Source organism: Entelurus aequoreus, linkage group LG10 (assembly GCF_033978785.1).
Source record: "Entelurus aequoreus isolate RoL-2023_Sb linkage group LG10, RoL_Eaeq_v1.1, whole genome shotgun sequence".
NCBI classification, from domain to species: Eukaryota; Metazoa; Chordata; class Actinopteri; order Syngnathiformes; family Syngnathidae; genus Entelurus; species Entelurus aequoreus.
This window is the reverse complement of record NC_084740.1, coordinates 2,071,747-2,091,080: the sequence shown is the minus strand read 5'-3', so window position 1 is coordinate 2,091,080 and position 19,334 is coordinate 2,071,747. Positions and strand designations below refer to the sequence as shown.

Below are 19,334 nucleotides of genomic sequence, written 5' to 3'. Positions count from 1 at the left end.
GGCACCTGACAGTTTTGGCCGTTTTGACATCCTGTGTTGATTTCTAGATGTGGTGACGTCCAAAAAGAGTCATGATATGGGCAGGGAGGGGGTGCACCGTGCGGGGGGTAATGTTGTAACAAATAATATTTCTATTAAATAGGCTTTACTTTGTATTTTAATTAACTTGGGATTATTTTTTGTATTTAGAAATAATAGTACTAACTTTTTTTTTTTTTTTTTTCTTCTCCAACATTTGTGGCACTGGTGTGGCGCCCCCTAATGGACGGCGCCCTTAGCATTTGCTTATACGGCCTATGCCACGGGCCGGCCCTGGTGTTGGTTATGGTCATCAGTGTGTGTGTGAATGGGTGAATGTGGAAATAGTGTCAAAGCGCTTTGAGTACCTTGAAGGTAGAAAAGCGCCATACAAGTATAACCCATTTACCATTTCGTTTCTTAACTAAACTGTCCATAAAACAATATTTTGTTGGCCATAATCAGAATTGTGTGGCCTTACAGACATTTGACGTTCTACGTTATTTGACCTGATGATCTATAAGTTTAGATAACAAACAAACAAACAAACAAACAAACATGTAGTTCCAGAGGGGTCAGCGGAATGAAGGCACTATAAGGCAGTAACATACATTACACTCCTACACAGTCATCTGCAGGGAAATGACATTAAAGATGTCAAAACAAGTATTCTCTCGGTAAAAGTAACAGCGGTGAGAGGTAAACAAGGATGTGAGACGTGGGGGCAGGAAGTGCAATGCTTGCTAAATGATAACAGAAGTGGAATGAAATGGTACAGGCTCTTCAGTTCATTCAGGCAGATCCCCGGGCACCTGGACTGTGGACACATGGAGGCCTGGAGGCATTGCCCTGGGGAGGACCGGTCTTATTCAGCCGCTCCTTTTGATGCTCCAAATGGTGTCTCCTGCGGGCTTGTGATTGTGTGCAATTAGGCAGCTTGTATTTACACAACATGCTGCTGGCAGGCGGCAGCCAGCGTGGACGGACTGAGATCCTCGAGAGCGAGACTCCAAATAATGTTAAGCACGGCAATCAGGACCAATGGCACAGGTGGACACATCATTTAGCACTGCAGGAAAGCCCGCTCTTTCATTTAGACCAGACCTGGGCAGATTAAGGCCCCGGGGGCCACATGTGGCTCGTTAAGCTTTTCAATCTGGCCCGCCGGACATTCCCAAATCATTTATTTAGATGTTTAAGATGTAAAGTGTAGCTGCCATTATGATGTGCACTCATCTTTTATAATGACCTTCAACTATACTAACTATTTACATGCTTGGAATCTGCATCATATACTAGTTACTATGCTCATCTAATTAGTTACTATGCTCATCTAATTAGTTACTATGCTCATCTAATTAGTTACTATGCTCATCTAATTAGTTACTATGCTCATCTAATTAGTTACTATGCTCATCTAATTAGTTACTATGTTCATCTAATTAGTTACTATTAGTTACTATGCTCATCTAATTAGTTACTATGCTCATCTAATTAGTTACAATGCTCATCTAATTAGTTACTATGGTCATTTAATTCGTTACTATGGCCATCTAATTAGTTACTATGCTCATCTAATTAGTTACTATGCTCATCTAATTAGTTACTATGGTCATCTAATTAGTTACTATGCTCATCTAATTAGTTACAATGGTCATCTAATTAGTTACTATGCTCATCTAATTAGTTACTATGGTCATTTAATTAGTTACTTTGGTCAAATAAATAGTTACTATGGTCATCTAATTAGTTACTATGCTCATCTAATTAGTTACAATGGTCATCAAATTAGTTACTATGCTCATCTAATTAGTTACTATGCTCATCTAATTAGTTACTATGGTCAACTAATTAGTTACAATGGTCATCTAATTAGTTACTATGCTCATCTAATTAGTTACTATGCTCATCTAATTAGTTACTATGCTCATCTAATTAGTTACTATGTTCATCTAATTAGTTACTATTAGTTACTATGCTCATCTAATTAGTTACTATGCTCATCTAATTAGTTACAATGCTCATCTAATTAGTTACTATGGTCATTTAATTCGTTACTATGGCCATCTAATTAGTTACTATGCTCATCTAATTAGTTACTATGCTCATCTAATTAGTTACTATGGTCATCTAATTAGTTACTATGCTCATCTAATTAGTTACAATGGTCATCTAATTAGTTACTATGCTCATCTAATTAGTTACTATGGTCATTTAATTAGTTACTTTGGTCAAATAAATAGTTACTATGGTCATCTAATTAGTTACTATGCTCATCTAATTAGTTACAATGGTCATCAAATTAGTTACTATGCTCATCTAATTAGTTACTATGCTCATCTAATTAGTTACTATGGTCAACTAATTAGTTACAATGGTCATCTAATTAGTTACTATGCTCATCTAATTAGTTACTATGCTCATCTAATTAGTTACTATGCTCATCTAGTTAGTTACAATGGTCATCAAATTAGTTACTATGCTCATCTAATTAGTTACTATGCTCATCTAATTAGTTACTATGGTCAACTAATTAGTTACAATGGTCATCTAATTAGTTACAATGGTCATCTAATTAGTTACTATGCTCATCGAATTAGTTACTATGTTGATCTAATTAGTTACAATGGTCATCTAATTAGTTACTATGCTCATCTAATTAGTTACAATGGTCATCTAATTAGTTACTATGCTCATCTAATTAGTTACAATGGTCATCTAATTAGTTACTATGTTCATCTAATTAGTTACAATGGTCATCTAATTAGTTACTATGGTCATCTAATTAGTTACAATGGTCATCTAATTAGTTACAATGGTCATCTAATTAGTTACTATGCTCATCTAATTAGTTACTATGTTCATCTAATTAGTTACAATGGTCATCTAATTAGTTACTATGTTCATCTAATTAGTTACTATGGTCAACTTATTAGTTACTATGTTAAATGATAAATAAATAAATAAATGGGTTATACTTGTATAGCGCTTTTCTACCTTCAAGGTACTCAAAGCGCTTTGACACTATTTCCACATTCACCCATTCACACACTGATGGCGGGAGCTGCCATGCAAGGCGATAACCAGCAGCCATCAGGAGCAAGGGTGAAGTGTCTTGCCCAAGGACACAACGGACGTGACTAGGAAGGTAGAAGGTGGGGATTGAACCCCAGTAACCAGCAACCCTCCGATTGCTGGCACGGCCACTCTACCAACTTCGCCACGCCGTCCCCGTTGTTCATCTAATTAGTTACTATGCTCATCTAATTAGTTACTATGGTCAATTAATTAGTTACTATGGTCATCTACGTATAAAATACTACACGGTCTAGCTCCATCCTATCTTGCTGATTGTATTGTACCATATGTCCCGGCAAGACATCTGCCTTCAAAGAACTCCGGCTTATTAGTGATTCCCAGAGCCCAAATAAAGTCTGCGGGCTATAGAGCGTTTTCTATTGGGGCTCCAGTACTCTGGAATGTTCTAACAGTAAAAGTTAGACACGCTACCTCAGTAGAAGCATTTAAGTCCCATCTTAAAACTCATTTGTATACTCTAGCCTTTAAATAGACCCCCCTTTTAGACCAGTTGATCTGCCGTTTATTTTCTGCTCTGCCCCCCTCTCCTTCGAGGAGATTCGGTGACCACAGATGATGCGCTAGCTGTCCAAAGTCGGAATCCAGGGTGGACCACTCATCTGTGCATCAGTTGGGGACGTCTCTGCACTGCTGACCTGTCTCCACTCAAGATGATCTCCTGCTGGTCTCCCTATGGACTGGACTCTCACTATTATGTTAGATCCACTATGGACTGGACTCTCACTATTATGTTAGATCCACTATGGACTGGACTCTCACTATTATGTTAGATCCACTATGGACTGGACTCTCACACTATTATGTTAGATCCACTATGGACTGGACTCTCACACTATTATGTTAGATCCACTATGGACTGGACTCTCACTATTATGTTAGATCCACTATGGACTGGACTCTCACTATTATGTTAGATCCACTATGGACTGGACTCTCACAATATTATGTTAGAACCACTATGGACTGGACTCTCACACTATTATGTTAGATCCACTATGGACTGGACTCTCACTATTATGTTAGATCCACTATGGACTGGACTCTCACAATATTATGTTAGATCCACTATGGACTGGACTCTCCCACTATTATGTTAGATCCACTATGGACTGGACTCTCACACTATTATGTTAGATCCACTATGGACTGGACTCTCACACTATTATGTTAGATCCACTATGGACTGGACTCTCACTATTATGTTAGATCCACTATGGACTGGACTCTCACAATATTATGTTAGATCCACTATGGACTGGACTCTCACTATTATGTTAGATCCACTATGGACTGGACTCTCACACTATTATGTTAGATCCACTATGGACTGGACTCTCACAATATTATGTTAGATCCACTATGGACTGGACTCTCACTATTATGTTAGATCCACTATGGACTGGACTCTCACACTATTATGTTAGATCCACTATGGACTGGACTCTCACACTATTATGTTAGATCCACTATGGACTGGACTCTCACACTATTATGTTAGATTCACTATGGACTGGACTCTCACACTATTATGTTAGATCCACTATGGACTGGACTCTCACACTATTATGTTAGATCGACGTTCATTGCACCAGTCGCCCAGGGGGGGTCCCCACATCTGCGGTCCCCTCCAAGGTTTCTCATTGTCATCCTATTGGGTTGAAGGAGATTTTTACAACAAAGTTCTAAAGCTTAGTGATCACATATATCAGATTGTATGTGAGTTTTTTAAGTTGTTCGCATTCATATTTCGCTGTATTTGTTGCATTTTTGTTGCATTTTGCTTGATTGTGAAATATGTGGATGGGGAGGGGGTGTGATGTTCATATGTTGTCAATATTCAGTGTTTTATCCTTCATAGTTAATATTGTAACATTCTTTATTTTCATCTACATTCTGGGTGTCTCATTCAGTAAAAACAATTTTAAATTACATTCAATTTTTTTTAAGGCAGTCTGTCATAACCTTTTTTAGCTTTCAATCAGACTTTATTGTGAGGTTTTGTATTAGTGTTCCCAAAAATAGATATACTGGCCCCCAGACACATTTTTGTTCTCTAAATTTGGCCCCCCGAGTCGAACTAATTGCCCAGGCCTGATTTAGAAGCAGTGTTTTGTTCTGCTTTTATTTTTAAAAAAGTGTTGTCATTTCCAGACTTTCTTTATAGCAGTGGAGGCTCCTCCATAGAGGTGGAGGAGGCCTGGCCTCCCCAATAATTTGAGAGAAGAGAGATATTTAAAAAAAACAATAAATATATTTATTTTATTTATTAATTTTAACAAAAAACATATTTTTTATTTTTTATATTCATATTATTTTAGTTTTGTTCATAAATCTAAATGTTCCCATGGCTAAAACCCAATATTGCAATTGTAAAGCAACAGGCCAGATTTCCCTATCAGTTTGTATTAAGGGAGGCCAGGCCTCCCCTAGGAAATTAGCTTCTCATAGAAGTCAATGTAATGCATGCTTTTTCATGCCAATATGTGATTGGCCAGATCACTGAAAATGGGTGGGCAACGGAGGCCTGGCCTCACCATGCATTGTGTCCAGGGCTGAAAGATTGACATTTTGTTCGTCCAATCACATGCTACTGGTTCATTTGGAATCAATCCTTTCCTTTCCTAATCAACACAGAAGCCATTTTGAGAATTCGCCAGCCACTTCAGTCAAACAAACACTCGCCATAGTGGCTACGAGTGTCCTATCAACTTGTGCTTTTCAGGAAATTTAGAGAACACCCCTGGCTATCATCCGTGAAGTTTATAGCTCATATAGCCAAATACTTTTGCTTAAAACGACCTCGGAAATCGGCGAGATTCTGGCGCAATTTGAGATCTTGGGCTGGAGATAGATATGCGTTAACGTTAAACCCTTCACTCTAGGCATTTCTCCTTGAGTTGACAACATCTCTGAGACAGATTTCGAAAGCAAAAGCTGCTGCTGCTAATCGCTCATTGACATTTATCTCTGTAGTTTGGACATTTTTACAGTTGAAGTTTAGCTCATTGTTTTCCATCCAGTTAGCTGTGTGTGTTCGAGCAAGCCTAGATTAGCCAGGCAAAATGGATGTGAGAGAGGAAAATGTACATGGAACAGGTGCTTGTGGTGGTGGCTTGGGTCCGAATCCAGTGGAAGAGGAGGATGGAGTTCAACCTAGATGCAGGCCATGGGATGGGAAAGAAAATCTAGTCGACTATTTGTTGTCCCAGCCATTCCATACTTTAGACCATGCTTCAAAAGTGAAGATAAAATCTGCTGGCCGACCAACTCCAGAAGTCAAGATGAGACCGTTTTTGCAATCAACGTTACAGTTTTTTTTAAATCTGGGGATGGATGGCTGAGTTGGACACGTTCTGGATCCACACGACCTGTGAGTATTCTCACTACTTTGCTCTCAAGAAATTGCAGTACAATCTGAATTACTTTTTGGATGAACTGGGTGTCTACCAGTGTTACACCACTAGTTCTCAGTAGTAATAACACTCCATTTCATGTCTCTCAGTAGATGAAGCCAGCTGCAACCCGTAGAGTGGAGTCGTGGAGAGAGCCCCTCGCCCCTCAGCTAAACCAGAGGTGGGTTGAAATCTCTACCAGTGTTATACCACTAGTTCTCAGTAGTAATAGCAGTGTTACACCACTAGTTCTCAGTAGTAATAACACAAAATTTCATGTCCTGTATTTCTCAGTAAATGAAGCCAGCACCAACCTGTGGAGTGGAGTCCAGGAGAGAGCATGCCGCCCCTCAGCTAAACCAGATGTGAGTTGAACTAATTAGATGTCTCTACCAGTGTTACACCACTAGTTCTCAGTAGTAATAACACTCCATTTTGTCTGTGTTTCTCAGCAGATAAAGCCAACTGGAACCATATTTTTACATACCGGTATTTTATATTAAATATATTGAATAAAACTACATATGATAAAGAAAGTGTTATCTTATCTTTTTTATATGCTAAACTTGATTAAATTGGTGATTACATGTTGAAGCTGTAGAAGAATGAAAAATGTAAGCTAAACAAAATTGTTTTTAACTACATAATTAAAATTCCTGCCTTTTACACATGTTCACTTGGCGTTTATATAACATCCAAATGTCATTTCTCAGCTTAATTATCAGGCAGGCTCATAGACTTACAGCAATGTAATTTCTTCAGGAAGGCACAAGGCTAAGCTCTGCACAATGAATTGCATCAGCAAGAACTTTCTGACTGTAGCTTACACTCCAAATAGTATGCCTTTGGCCAGCACAAAGACAGATAAGAGAACAGGGAACATTCCATCGCGAGTGAAGTGAGCAAGCGGAAAAAAATGGCCTCCTCAATTCTGGAAGTCACCAGCCTCCACTGCTTTATAGACCTCCTCATTAACATACATTGATCCAAACAAAGGAGTCCACACCGAGACACGGTGTGTCCCACGACATCCCCCTCCTCCCTAATTAAAGCACAATACGTCATCCCTGTGGCCTTCCAATCTAAACTCATTTCTTTGATGTTTTTGTAAAGTACCCTCCGTCATTCTCCAACAGGAGAAGTAGATCAAACTTGAGCCATGTGAGTCTTTCATCTCTCATTCAATATTGACCACCCGCTGCTAAATTGTCAGTCTGGACTAAATTGTTATCGACACCACCGAAAAAGGTTAATGCATTTGCGAAGTGGTGTATGCTTGTTAATAACTAGGGGTGGAAAGTTTCCGGTAAATTTACCACGGGAAGTTAAGCTCGGGAAATTTGGAAATGTTGACCATTTTTTTGATTATTCAAAGTTGGACAGCGTCCGTCTTATTGTGTGGAATAAGATGAGCAGCTTGTAAAAGACTAATGCAATGCCACACACGGATATAAATAGTCAGCTAAACAACTGGAGTAGTCTTTAACAATATTTGACTGATGGACAAATGAATAGAAATAGGCTAGATCAGGGGTCACCAACGCGGTGCCCGCGGGCACCAGGTAGCCCGTAAGGACCAGGGGCCGTACTTATCAAGCTTCTTAGAATGACTCCTAAGAAGTCTGCTAAGAGTTGACTTAAGAGTAAATAAATTCTTGGCTGAAAGCTGCACTTAAAAGTTAGTTATCAAGCGTCTTACTCACACTTTCAGCGAAGTGTAGGACTGAATCTTAAGTGTCACACTCAGAGCTGAATTACGACATTACTATGTGCCGTAAACGCAATTTTAGGTGACGTCATTTCTGTGTCCATAGAAATGACCAATCACGGAAGGGAATCCGTTGTCTAAGAATAAAGAAATATCTTGGAAATATTTAAGTGGACAATGGGAGTGTATATTTTGACAATAAACTACAAAATAATACAAAACAAACTAGTCCCCGCCGGCACTCACGCTACCGCTCCCTCTCTTCTGTCGCCCACACACTCACTGATGTCACTCACCTCACGGCCACACACATACGCTACTGTCATAACATTTTCTTTCCAATACATTAATTAGGCAACTCATTTGAAACTGGTGTGGGTGGCTCTATATATACTAGCCCACTGCAGACACATGCAGAAATCAACAAGGAATCGAAAAGTATTAAATCTGTGACAAAAACAATATCCGCTCTGTCTAAACGATACCGTTTGATCAGCTGCTCGTCGTCAAAAAAAAACAAAACATTGTTCCGTTCCCTGAACGTTGGCGCACGTCTCTCTCGCCTCAGTGCCATCCCCTGCTGGCAACTCCTAACCACTTAAGACACCTCTGAAGGTCTCTTAAATATCGTGGAGAGTAGGAGTGATTCTTAGACTTAAGAACGTTGATAAAAAGCTTTTATTCTTAAGTTTGAGAGTAGGACTAAATTTCGCAAATTCTCAGGACTTAAGTGTAAAATGGCACTCTAAGAAGCTTGATAAGTACAGCCCCAGATGAGTAGCCCGCTGGCCTGTTCTAAAAATAGCTCAAATAGCAGCACTTACCAGTGAGCTGCCTCTATTTTTAAAATTGTATTTATTTACTAGCAGGCTGGTCTCGCTTTGCCCGACATTTTTAATTCTAAGAGAGACAAAACTCAAATAGAATTTGAAAATCCAAGAAAATATTTTAAAGACTTGGTCTTCACTTGTTTAAATAAATTCATTAATTTTTTTACTTTGCTTCTTATAACTTTCAGAAAAACAATTTTAGAGAAAAAATACAACCTTAAAAATGATTTTAGGATTTTTAAACACATATACCTTTTTACCTTTTAAATTCCTTCCTCTTCTTTCCTGACAATTTAAATCAATGTTCAAGTACATTTATTTTTTTTATTGTAAAGAATAATAAATACATTTTAATTTAATTCTTCATTTTAACTTCTGTTTTTTCGACGAAGAATATTTGTGAAATATTTCTTCAAATTTATTATGATTAAAATTCAAAAAAATTATTCTGGAAAATCTAGAAAATCTGTAGAATCAAAATTAAATCTTATTTCGAAGTCTTTTGAATTTCTTTTAAAATTTTTGTTCTGGAAAATCTAGAAGAAATAATGATTTGTCTTTGTTAGAAATATAGCTTTGTTCAATTTGTTATATATTCTAACAAAGTGTAGATTGGATTTTAACCTATTTAAAACATGTCATCAAAATTCTAAAATTAATTTTAATCAGGAAAAAATTACTAATGATGTTCCATAAATTATTTTTTTAATTTTTTCAAAAAGATTTGAATTTGCTAGTTTTTCTCTTCTTTTTGAATTTTAAAGAGTCAAAATTGAAGATAAACTATGTTTCAAAATTTAATTGTCATTTTTTTCGTGTTTTCTCCTCTTTTAAACCGTTCAATTAAGTGTAAATATCATTAATTATTAATAATAACATAGAGTTAAAGGTAAATTGAGCAAATTGGCTATTTCTGGCAATTGATTTAAGTGTGTATCAAACTGGTAGCCCTTCGCATTAATCACTACCCAAAAAGTAGCTCTTGCTTTCAAAAAGGTTGGTGACCCCTGGGCCAGATGAATATATGAACAGTCAATCAGCATGCTAAATCAAACTATAAGCTACATTATTGTATGACAACAGAATGGCTAGCAGAACAGAAGGCAGAGGAAACTACACATTTTGATTTAGTTGAACTTTACACATCTCAAAAGAGGTCAATTTGGATCGCTAACGTTGTTAGCATAAATGAATGGGATTTAACATCGAGGAAATTATGAAGTATTTGGGCTCAAATACTAGTGTGGCCTCAATAGCCCTGCTGTAGTGTGTAGCATGCTGGGAATTATCTGTGCATGTGATGGAGGAATGCACAGTGCAGGGTTGAAATTCTACTGAATTTCCATTAAATCAGGTTGTTTTAGCTATTAATCACGCTGCAAGATCTAGCATGTTGCATTCAACGTTTATTCCCATTAATTCCCATGGAAAGTTTCCAACTTTGAATATTCCCAGAATTTTTGCAACCCTATTAAAGGCCTACTGAAAGCCACTACTTCCGACCACGCAGTCTGATAGTTTATATATCAATGATGAAATCTTAACATTGCAACACATGCCAATACAGCCGGGTTAACTTATAAAGTGACATTTTAAATTTCCCGCGAAACTTCCGGTTGAAAACGTCTAGGTATGATGACGTATGCGCGTGACGTCACGGAGTGAACGGAAGTATTCGGACCCCATTGGATGCAATACAAAAAGCTCTGTTTTCACCAGAATTCCACAGTATTCTGGACATCTGTGTTGGTGAATCTTTTGCAATTTGTTTAATGAACAATGAAGACTGCAAAGAAGAAAGTTGTAGGTGCGATCGGTGTATTAGCGGCTGGCTGCAGCAACACAACCAGGAGGACTTTGACTTGGATAGCAGACGCGCTACCCGCCGACCTCACCTTGACTTCCTCCGTCTCTGGGCCGCCGACCGCATCTATAATCGGGTGAAGTCCTTCGTCGCTCCGTCGATCGCTGGAACGCAGGTGAGCACGGGTGTTGATGAGCAGATGAGGGCTGGCTGGCGTAGGTGGATAGCTAATGTTTTTAGCATAGATCTGTCGAGGTCCCGTAGCTCATTAACCGCGTAGTTACATGTCCATGGTTTAGTAGTATTGTTGATCTTCTGTCTATCCTTCCAGTCAGGGGTTTATTTCTTTTGTTTCTATCTGCATTTGAGCCAGATGCTATCACGTTAGCTCAGTAGCTAAAGCATTTCGCCGATGTGTTGTCGTGGAGATAAAAGTCACTGTGAATGTCCATTTCACGTTCTCGACTCTCATTTTCAAGAGGATATAGTATCCGAGGTGGTTTAAAATACAAATCCGTGATCCACAATAGAAAAAGGAGAAAGTGTGGAATCCAATGAGCCAGCTTGTACCTAAGTTACGGTCAGAGCGAAAAAAGATGCGTCCTGCACTGCACTCTAGTCCTTCACTCTCATGTTCCTCATCCACAAATCTTTCATCCTGGCTCAAATTAATGGGGTAATCGTCGCTTTCTCGGTCCGAATCTCTCTCGCTGCTGGTGTAAACAATGGGGAAATGTGAGGAGCCTTTCAACCTGTGACGTCACGCTACTTCCGCTACAGGCAAGGCTTTTTTTATCAGCGACCAAAAGTTGCGAACTTTATCGTCGATGTTCTCTACTAAATCCTTTCAGCAAAAATATGGCAATATCGCGAAATGATCAAGTATGACACATAGAATGGATCTGCTATCCCCGTTTAAATGAAAAAAATTCATTTCAGTGGGCCTTTAATAACAGATTACAAAAAAGTGGTTATCAGCTATTTGAAGAATATACAAATGAATATGAGCAAAATGATTGGTTTCTGATAGATGAAGGAAAATATTTGTTTTTCTTACAGGGGACCTCTGAGGATTTTGTGTTTTTTTGACATTATAAATGACGTTACAATGTTGGATTTTCGTGTTAAACAATGCCAGAGCGTCAAATCCTAACATTCACCCATTTGGGTCTGAGCAGAGTTTCCAATGCCCCTGCAGTCAGGTGGACGTACATATGTGGGCATTCTTTGAAATGCTGCGTCAACAAGCCTCCTCACTGTTTGTGAGCGAGATTGCTACCGCTGCTAACTTTGGCATATTTATTTTCCTTTCATGACCTCCCGTCAGAGTTTTGGACTTGTGTTGTCTTTTTCCTAGTGTGTTTGGTGTCGAGTACCTGTCCGGCGCTCTTATTTTGTAGTTTTCACTTCCCCTGTCTGGCTCCCACGTCTGCCCCTGACTGGCAACCTGGACACACCTGTTCCTGGTTGCCAATCAGGCTTCTATACATACCAGCACTGACTGTCTAACAGAGCTCAATCAATCAATCAATGTTTATTTATATAGCCCTAAATCACAAGTGTCTCAAAGGGCTGTACAAGCCACAACGACATCCTCGGTACAGAGCCCACATACGGGCAAGGAAAAACTCACCCCAGTGGGACGTCGGTGAATGACTATGAGAAACCTTGGAGAGGACCGCATATGTGGGTAACCCCCCCCCCCTCTAGGGGAGACCGAAAGCAACGGATGTCGAGTGGGTCTGACATAACATTGTGAAAGTCCAGTCCACAGTGGATCCAACACATCAGCGGGAGTCCAGTCCACAGCGGGGCCAACAGGAAACCATCCCAAGCGGAGACGGGTCAGCAGCGCAGAGATGTCCCCAACCGATGCACAGGCTAGTGGTCCACCCGGGGTCCCGGCTCTGGACAGCCAGCACTTCATCCATGGCCACCGGACCTATGCAACTCCCCCTCGCAAGGGACAGGGGAGAAGAGGAGAGAAGAAAAGAAACGGCAGATCAACTGGTCTAAAAAAGGGGGGGTCTATTTAAAGGCTAGATTATACAAATGAGTTTTAAGATGGGACTTAAATGCTTCTACTGAGGTAGCATCTCTAACTGTTACCGGCAGGGCATTCCAGAGTACTGGAGCCCGAATAGAAAACGCTCTATAGCCCGCAGACTTTTTTTTGGCTCTGGGAATCACTAATAAGCCGGAGTTCTTTGAACGCAGATTTCTTGTCGGGACATATGGTACAATACAATCGGCGAGATAGGCTGGAGCTAAACCGTGTAATATTTTATACGTAAGTAGTAAAACCTTAAAGTCGCATCTTAAGTGCACAGGAAGCCAGTGCAGGTGAGCCAGTATAGGCGTAATATGATCAAACTTTCTTGTTTTTGTCAAAAGCCTTGCAGCCGCATTTTGTACCAACTGTAATCTTTTAATGCTAGACATAGGGAGGCCCGAAAATAATACGTTACAGTAATCGAGACGAGACGTAACGAACGCATGAATAATGATCTCAGCGTCGCTAGTGGACAAGATGGAACGAATTTTAGCGATATTACGGAGATGAAAGAAGGCCGTTTTAGCTGGATCCTGGTTCTCTGAAGAGTGTTCATTGTGTGGTGGTTTTCTGCAACCTCTGCCAGTCTGCTTTGGATCTTGCGTTCCTTTTATGCTTTGTGTGCACTTCCGAGCTGCACTAGTTTGTTTGTTTATTAAATGTACTTTTTACCTGTATTCCACCTCCCTGTTTTTAGCATATTTGGGTCATGATGCAAGCAACTCTCTCCATTCTTGACACCGCCTGCTCTAAGTCTACACATTAAAAATTGTAAAATAAATATTTCCGCAACTACGAAATTGTATCACTCCAGCGGAAAAAGACCGACATTGCAACATTACGACTTGGTTTGAGAAAAGACAAGATGAAGTATTATTTTCATCTAATCTTGGCATGTGCGTATTAACACCAACATTTCATATGGTGTGACATAAATGCTGGTAAAAGTATATTTTTTGATGCAGCTCTGTATCGATCCAAGAGTGGTAAGTCTACCTAAATGCTGATACGGGCAAATCTATATCATGTTTATCCCTGTAAGACACAAATATAGAAAAACTTTTTTTAAAAATTGACCTTTCCAGATGTTGTTGTAGGAGGCATTTGATGCAGAAATTAAAGAGTTTAAAAAATATATATGTTTTTAGAGAAATATTGCAACATTGGCCTTTGATGGGAGGATCATTTCTGTATTTGTACTCACGTTGTCTGAATAATTCAGAACAACTAAGGGTTCATTTGCAGAGCTGATTGCTTACTTAGCCCCATAACGGTATATACGGTAATATTAATAATAATCACACAGTCATATTTTTATGAAGTCATTTATTAAAAAAGTTACTGAAATGATTTTTTTTTATTTAAACGGGAATAGCAGATCCATTCTATGTGTCATACTTGATCATTTCGCGATATTGCCATATTTTTGCTGAAAGGATTTAGTAGAGAACATCGACGATAAAGTTCGCAACTTTTGCTCGCTGATAAAAAAAAAGCCTTGCCTGTACTGGAAGTAGCGTGACGTCACAGGAGCTAGTATTCCTCATAATTCCCCGTTGTTTACAATGGAGCGAGAGAGATTCGGAGCAACAAAGCGACGATTACCCCATTAATTTGAGCGAGGATGAAAGATTCGTAGATGAGGAACGTTACAGTGAAGGACTGGAGAGGCAGTGATGGACGTATCTTTTTTCGCTCTGACCGTAACTTAGGTACAAGCTGGCTCATTGGATTCCACACTCTCTCCTTTTTCTATTGTGGATCACGGATTTGTATTTTAAACCACCTCGGATACTATATCCTCTTGAAAATGAGAGTCGAGCACGCGAAATGGACATTTAAAGTGACTTTTATCCCCACGACAATACATCGGTGACACACTTAGCTACTGAGCTAACGTGATAGCATCGTTCTCAAATGCAGATAGAAACAAAATAAAGAAACCCCTGACTGGAAGGATAGACAGAAGATCAACAATACTATTAAACCATGTACATGTAACTACACGGTTAAAAATTCTCAGCCTGGTAAGGCTTAAAAATGCTGTTACTAACGACGCTAAGGCTAATTTAGCAACTTAGCAACCGGACCTCACAGAACTATGATAAAAACATTAGCGCTCCACCTACGCCAGCCAGCCCTCATCTTCCCATCAACAGCCGGACTTCATCCGTGGGTTTGGCGGCAAGCATCGGCTAGGCGTAGTAAGTAGTCCTTGTTGTGTTGCTGTAAGTATTGTACTTAGCCGCTAATACAGCGATCGATCCCACCTACAACGTTCTTCTTTGCAGCCTCCATTGTTCATTAAACAAATTGCAAAATATTCACCAACACAGATGTCCAGAATACTGTGGAATTTTGTCGAAGAAAACAAGAGGTTTTTCTATCGGGTCCGATGGGGTACAACCACTTCCGTGGATTTTATGACGTCACGCGCATAAATCATATCCAAAGGAGTTTTTCAACCGGAAGTGTGGCGGGAATTTTAAAATGTCACTTTATAAGTTAACCCGGCCGTATTGGCATGTGTTGCAATGTTAAGATTTCATCATTGATATATAAACTATCAGACTGCGTGGTATCTAGTAGTGGCTTTCAGTAGGCCTTTAAACAAGATAAAACTCTTAAAAAAAAAAGACTAGTCGGTACTCAAAGTTCTCGCTTTTTTATAGAACGATTCAAACCAGCTTGAAGCTCACAATCTATATAAGTATTCACCCACGGATCAGAGACAAACATGTGTGGTGATCGTGACTGGTGTGCATTACCCAGAAAACAAGAGAATAATGGTTGAATAACTAAGAATGTTTTGTCTGCCAGCAGATGTTTTAGTAACCTTTTGTCAGGACCCCCCACTGTGGCTTCCGCAGTGCTTGGCACAACAGTGTTGGCATGGAAGTCGTGCCACCTGTAGCACGACAACGCAGGGCTAGTCTATTGACGGGTTCATTGGGCGGCCAGCTGCATGAGGAGAGCTTCTCTCGGGTCTGTGCATAAACAGTGGAGCCTTCTCACTCGAAAGGTGTCCCGCGCTAGTTTGGTGGACTGCAAAAAAGAAAATAATTTTGTACAGCAGGCTATTGGAAAATTACGAATTTGGAATTTCAATCCAATTAATTTGAAGACTCAGTATTTGAATTTAAACAGCCCCAACCTGTCACGGCTGGTTACACCAGTCTGTGCCTCGTCCTGCGCTCTTATTTTGGTGGCACTTACCGTTGTGCTGGTGTTTTATCTTAACTACCTTACAAATGCCTTCAAGCAGTTTTCCCCTCACCCGTTTTCTGTCGGTGATCAAGACTATATAAGTTGAGTGTGAGCCACCATTCTTTGTCGGGACTTTGTTTGGAATGGATAATCTTAATGCGGACGCTCTTTCCTCCTGCCGTGAGGTTTGCTGTGTTCCAGCGAGGGTTGCAAGGGGATGGACATTTACCACGGGAAGTTAAGCTCGGGATGTTTGGAAATTTTGACACATTTTTTATTATTCAAAGTTGGACACCGTCCATCCTATTCTGTAGAATACGATGAGAAGCTTGTAAAAGACTAATGCAATGCCACACACAGATATGTTAGATCACACTATTATGTTAGATCCACTATGGACTGGACTCTCACACTATTAACTAGATCCACTATGGACTGGACTCTCACTATTATGTTGGATCCACTATTGACTGGACTCTCACACTATTATGTTAGATCCACTATGGACTGGACTCTCACACTATTATGTTAGATCCACTATGGACTGGACTCTCACACTATTATGTTAGGATCCACTATGGACTGGACTCTCACTATTATGTTAGATCCACTATGGACTGGACTCTCACACTATTATGTTAGGATCCACTATGGACTGGACTCTCACTATTATGTTAGATCCACTATGGACTGGACTCTCACTATTATGTTAGATCCACTATGGACTGGACTCTCACACTATTATGTTAGATCCACTATGGACTGGACTCTCACACTATTATGTTAGGATCCACTATGGACTGGACTCTCACTATTATGTTAGATCCACTATGGACTGGACTCTCACTATTATGTTAGATCCACTATGGACTGGACTCTCACACTATTATGTTAGATCCACTGTGGACTGGACTCTCACACTATTATGTTAGGATCCACTATGGACTGGACTCTCACACAATTATGTTAGATCCACTATGGACTGGACTCACACTATTAAATAGATCCACTATGGACTGGACTCTCACACTATTATGTTAGACCCACTATGGACTGGACTCTCACACTATTAACTAGCTCCACTATGGACTGGACTCTCACACTATTATGTTAGATCCACTATGGACTGGACTCACACTATTATGTTAGATCCACTATGGACTGGACTCACACTATTATGTTAGATCCACTATGGACTGGACTCTCACACTATTAACTAGCTCCACTATGGACTGGACTCTCACACTATTATGTTAGATCCACTATGGACTGGACTCTCACACTATTATGTTAGATCCACTATGGACTGGACTCTCACACTATTTTGTTACATCCAATATGGACTGGACTCTCTCACTATTATGTTAGATCCACTATGGACTGGACTCTCACTCTATTAACTTGATCCACTGTGGACTGGACACTCACTATTATGTTAGATCCACTATGGACTGGACTCTCACACTATTATGTTAGATCCACGATGGACTAGACTCTCACAATATTATGCTAGATCCACTATGGACTGGACTCTCACACTATTATGTTAGATCCACTATGGACTGGACTCTCACTATTATGTTAGATCCACTATGGACTGGACTCTCACTATTATGTTAGATCCACTATGGACTGGACTCTCACTATTATGTTAGATCCACGATGGACTAGACTCTCACTATTATGTTAGATCCACTATGGACTGGACTCTCACTATTATGTTAGATCCACGATGGACTAGACTCTCACTATTATGTTAGATCCACTATGGACTGGACTCTCACTATTATGTTAGATCCACTATGGACTGGACTCTCACACTATTTTGTTACATCCAATATGGACTGGACTCTCTCACTATTATGTTAGATCCACTATGGACTGGACTCTCACTCTATTAACTTGATCCACTGTGGACTGGACACTCACTATTATGTTAGATCCACTATGGACTGGACTCTCACACTATTATGTTAGATCCACGATGGACTAGACTCTCACAATATTATGCTAGATCCACTATGGACTGGACTCTCACACTATTATGTTAGATCCACTATGGACTGGACTCTCACTATTATGTTAGATCCACTATGGACTGGACTCTCACTATTATGTTAGATCCACTATGGACTGGACTCTCACTATTATGTTAGATCCACGATGGACTAGACTCTCACTATTATGTTAGATCCACTATGGACTGGACTCTCACTATTATGTTAGATCCACGATGGACTAGACTCTCACTATTATGTTAGATCCACTATGGACTGGACTCTCACTATTATGTTAGATCCACTATGGACTGGACTCTCACACTATTATGCTAGATCCACTCGACATCCCCACATCTTTGGTCCCCCCCCAAGGTTTCTCACTGTCCCATTGGGTTGAGTTTTTTTCTGGCCCTGATGTGGGATCTGAGCCGAGGATGTGGTTGTGGCTTGTGCAGCCCTTTGAGACACTGGTGATTTAGGGCTATATAAGTAAACATTGATTGATTGATTAATAAGTCAGAAAGGACAACATTCATCAAAGGTCCCCTTTCTATAACTAACATATTTTTACACTTGTATGGGAATTAAGATTGTCAAAGTTTTTTTTTTTTTTTTTTAAAGATGCATGGATAACCCTGTGACACAGATTAGATTGTTTTTGAACAATGGAGGGTGACCAACGTCTCAAAATCGATTGTGTTGGGCTTTCAAGGTTCCACTTTATGTTTCAGAGGAAAACAGGCAATGTATAATATGTTGAAAGGTTGATTCTGGCAGTTTTTTCCCCTCAGTGCAGGGGGGTGGGGGGTGGGGGGTGGGGGGCTTTGGATGAGAGACAGGATGTTGATCCCCAGAGAAAACCACCCAAGCCACAGTGTGTGCCAATTTGAGTCCTGCTGCTGGTGCAAGATGGGGGGGAAGAAAACATATCCCTGCTTGCCATCCCCTTGTGGAAAACACCCTGACCTGAATACAGATCCAAATGGATAGTATTCCCTGTGGACTACAGGGCGTGGACTTTTGCGGAGTATTCAGCGTTGAGAATCCTCCCTTTGACCCTTCAAAGTGAGATTTAGGGGTATTCTGGGCACTGCAGCGCCATGATCTGGCTGGAAGAGTGAGAGAGAGAGAACAAGGCGAGGAGAGAGGAAAAACAAGTGGGAAATGTAACTGCGCAGTAGAGAGCCGCAGCCCTAGATTCACAATCATACTGGGAATCACAA

The 19,334-nt window shown here is 40.0% G+C and overlaps 1 protein-coding gene and 1 long non-coding RNA gene across 2 annotated transcripts in view; one reads left to right on the top strand and one right to left on the bottom strand.

Moving 5' to 3' along the window:
* Nucleotides 1-19,334, bottom strand: part of rtn4rl1b (reticulon 4 receptor-like 1b) — a 414,754-nt gene that overhangs the window by 334,492 nt on the left and 60,928 nt on the right. The gene's annotated exons all lie outside the window — the stretch shown is intronic.
* On the top strand, nucleotides 6,421-6,981 carry LOC133659256 (uncharacterized). The gene is made up of 3 exons (XR_009827605.1): nucleotides 6,421-6,690; nucleotides 6,804-6,874; nucleotides 6,962-6,981. It is a non-coding gene; the product is annotated as an uncharacterized LOC133659256 (long non-coding RNA).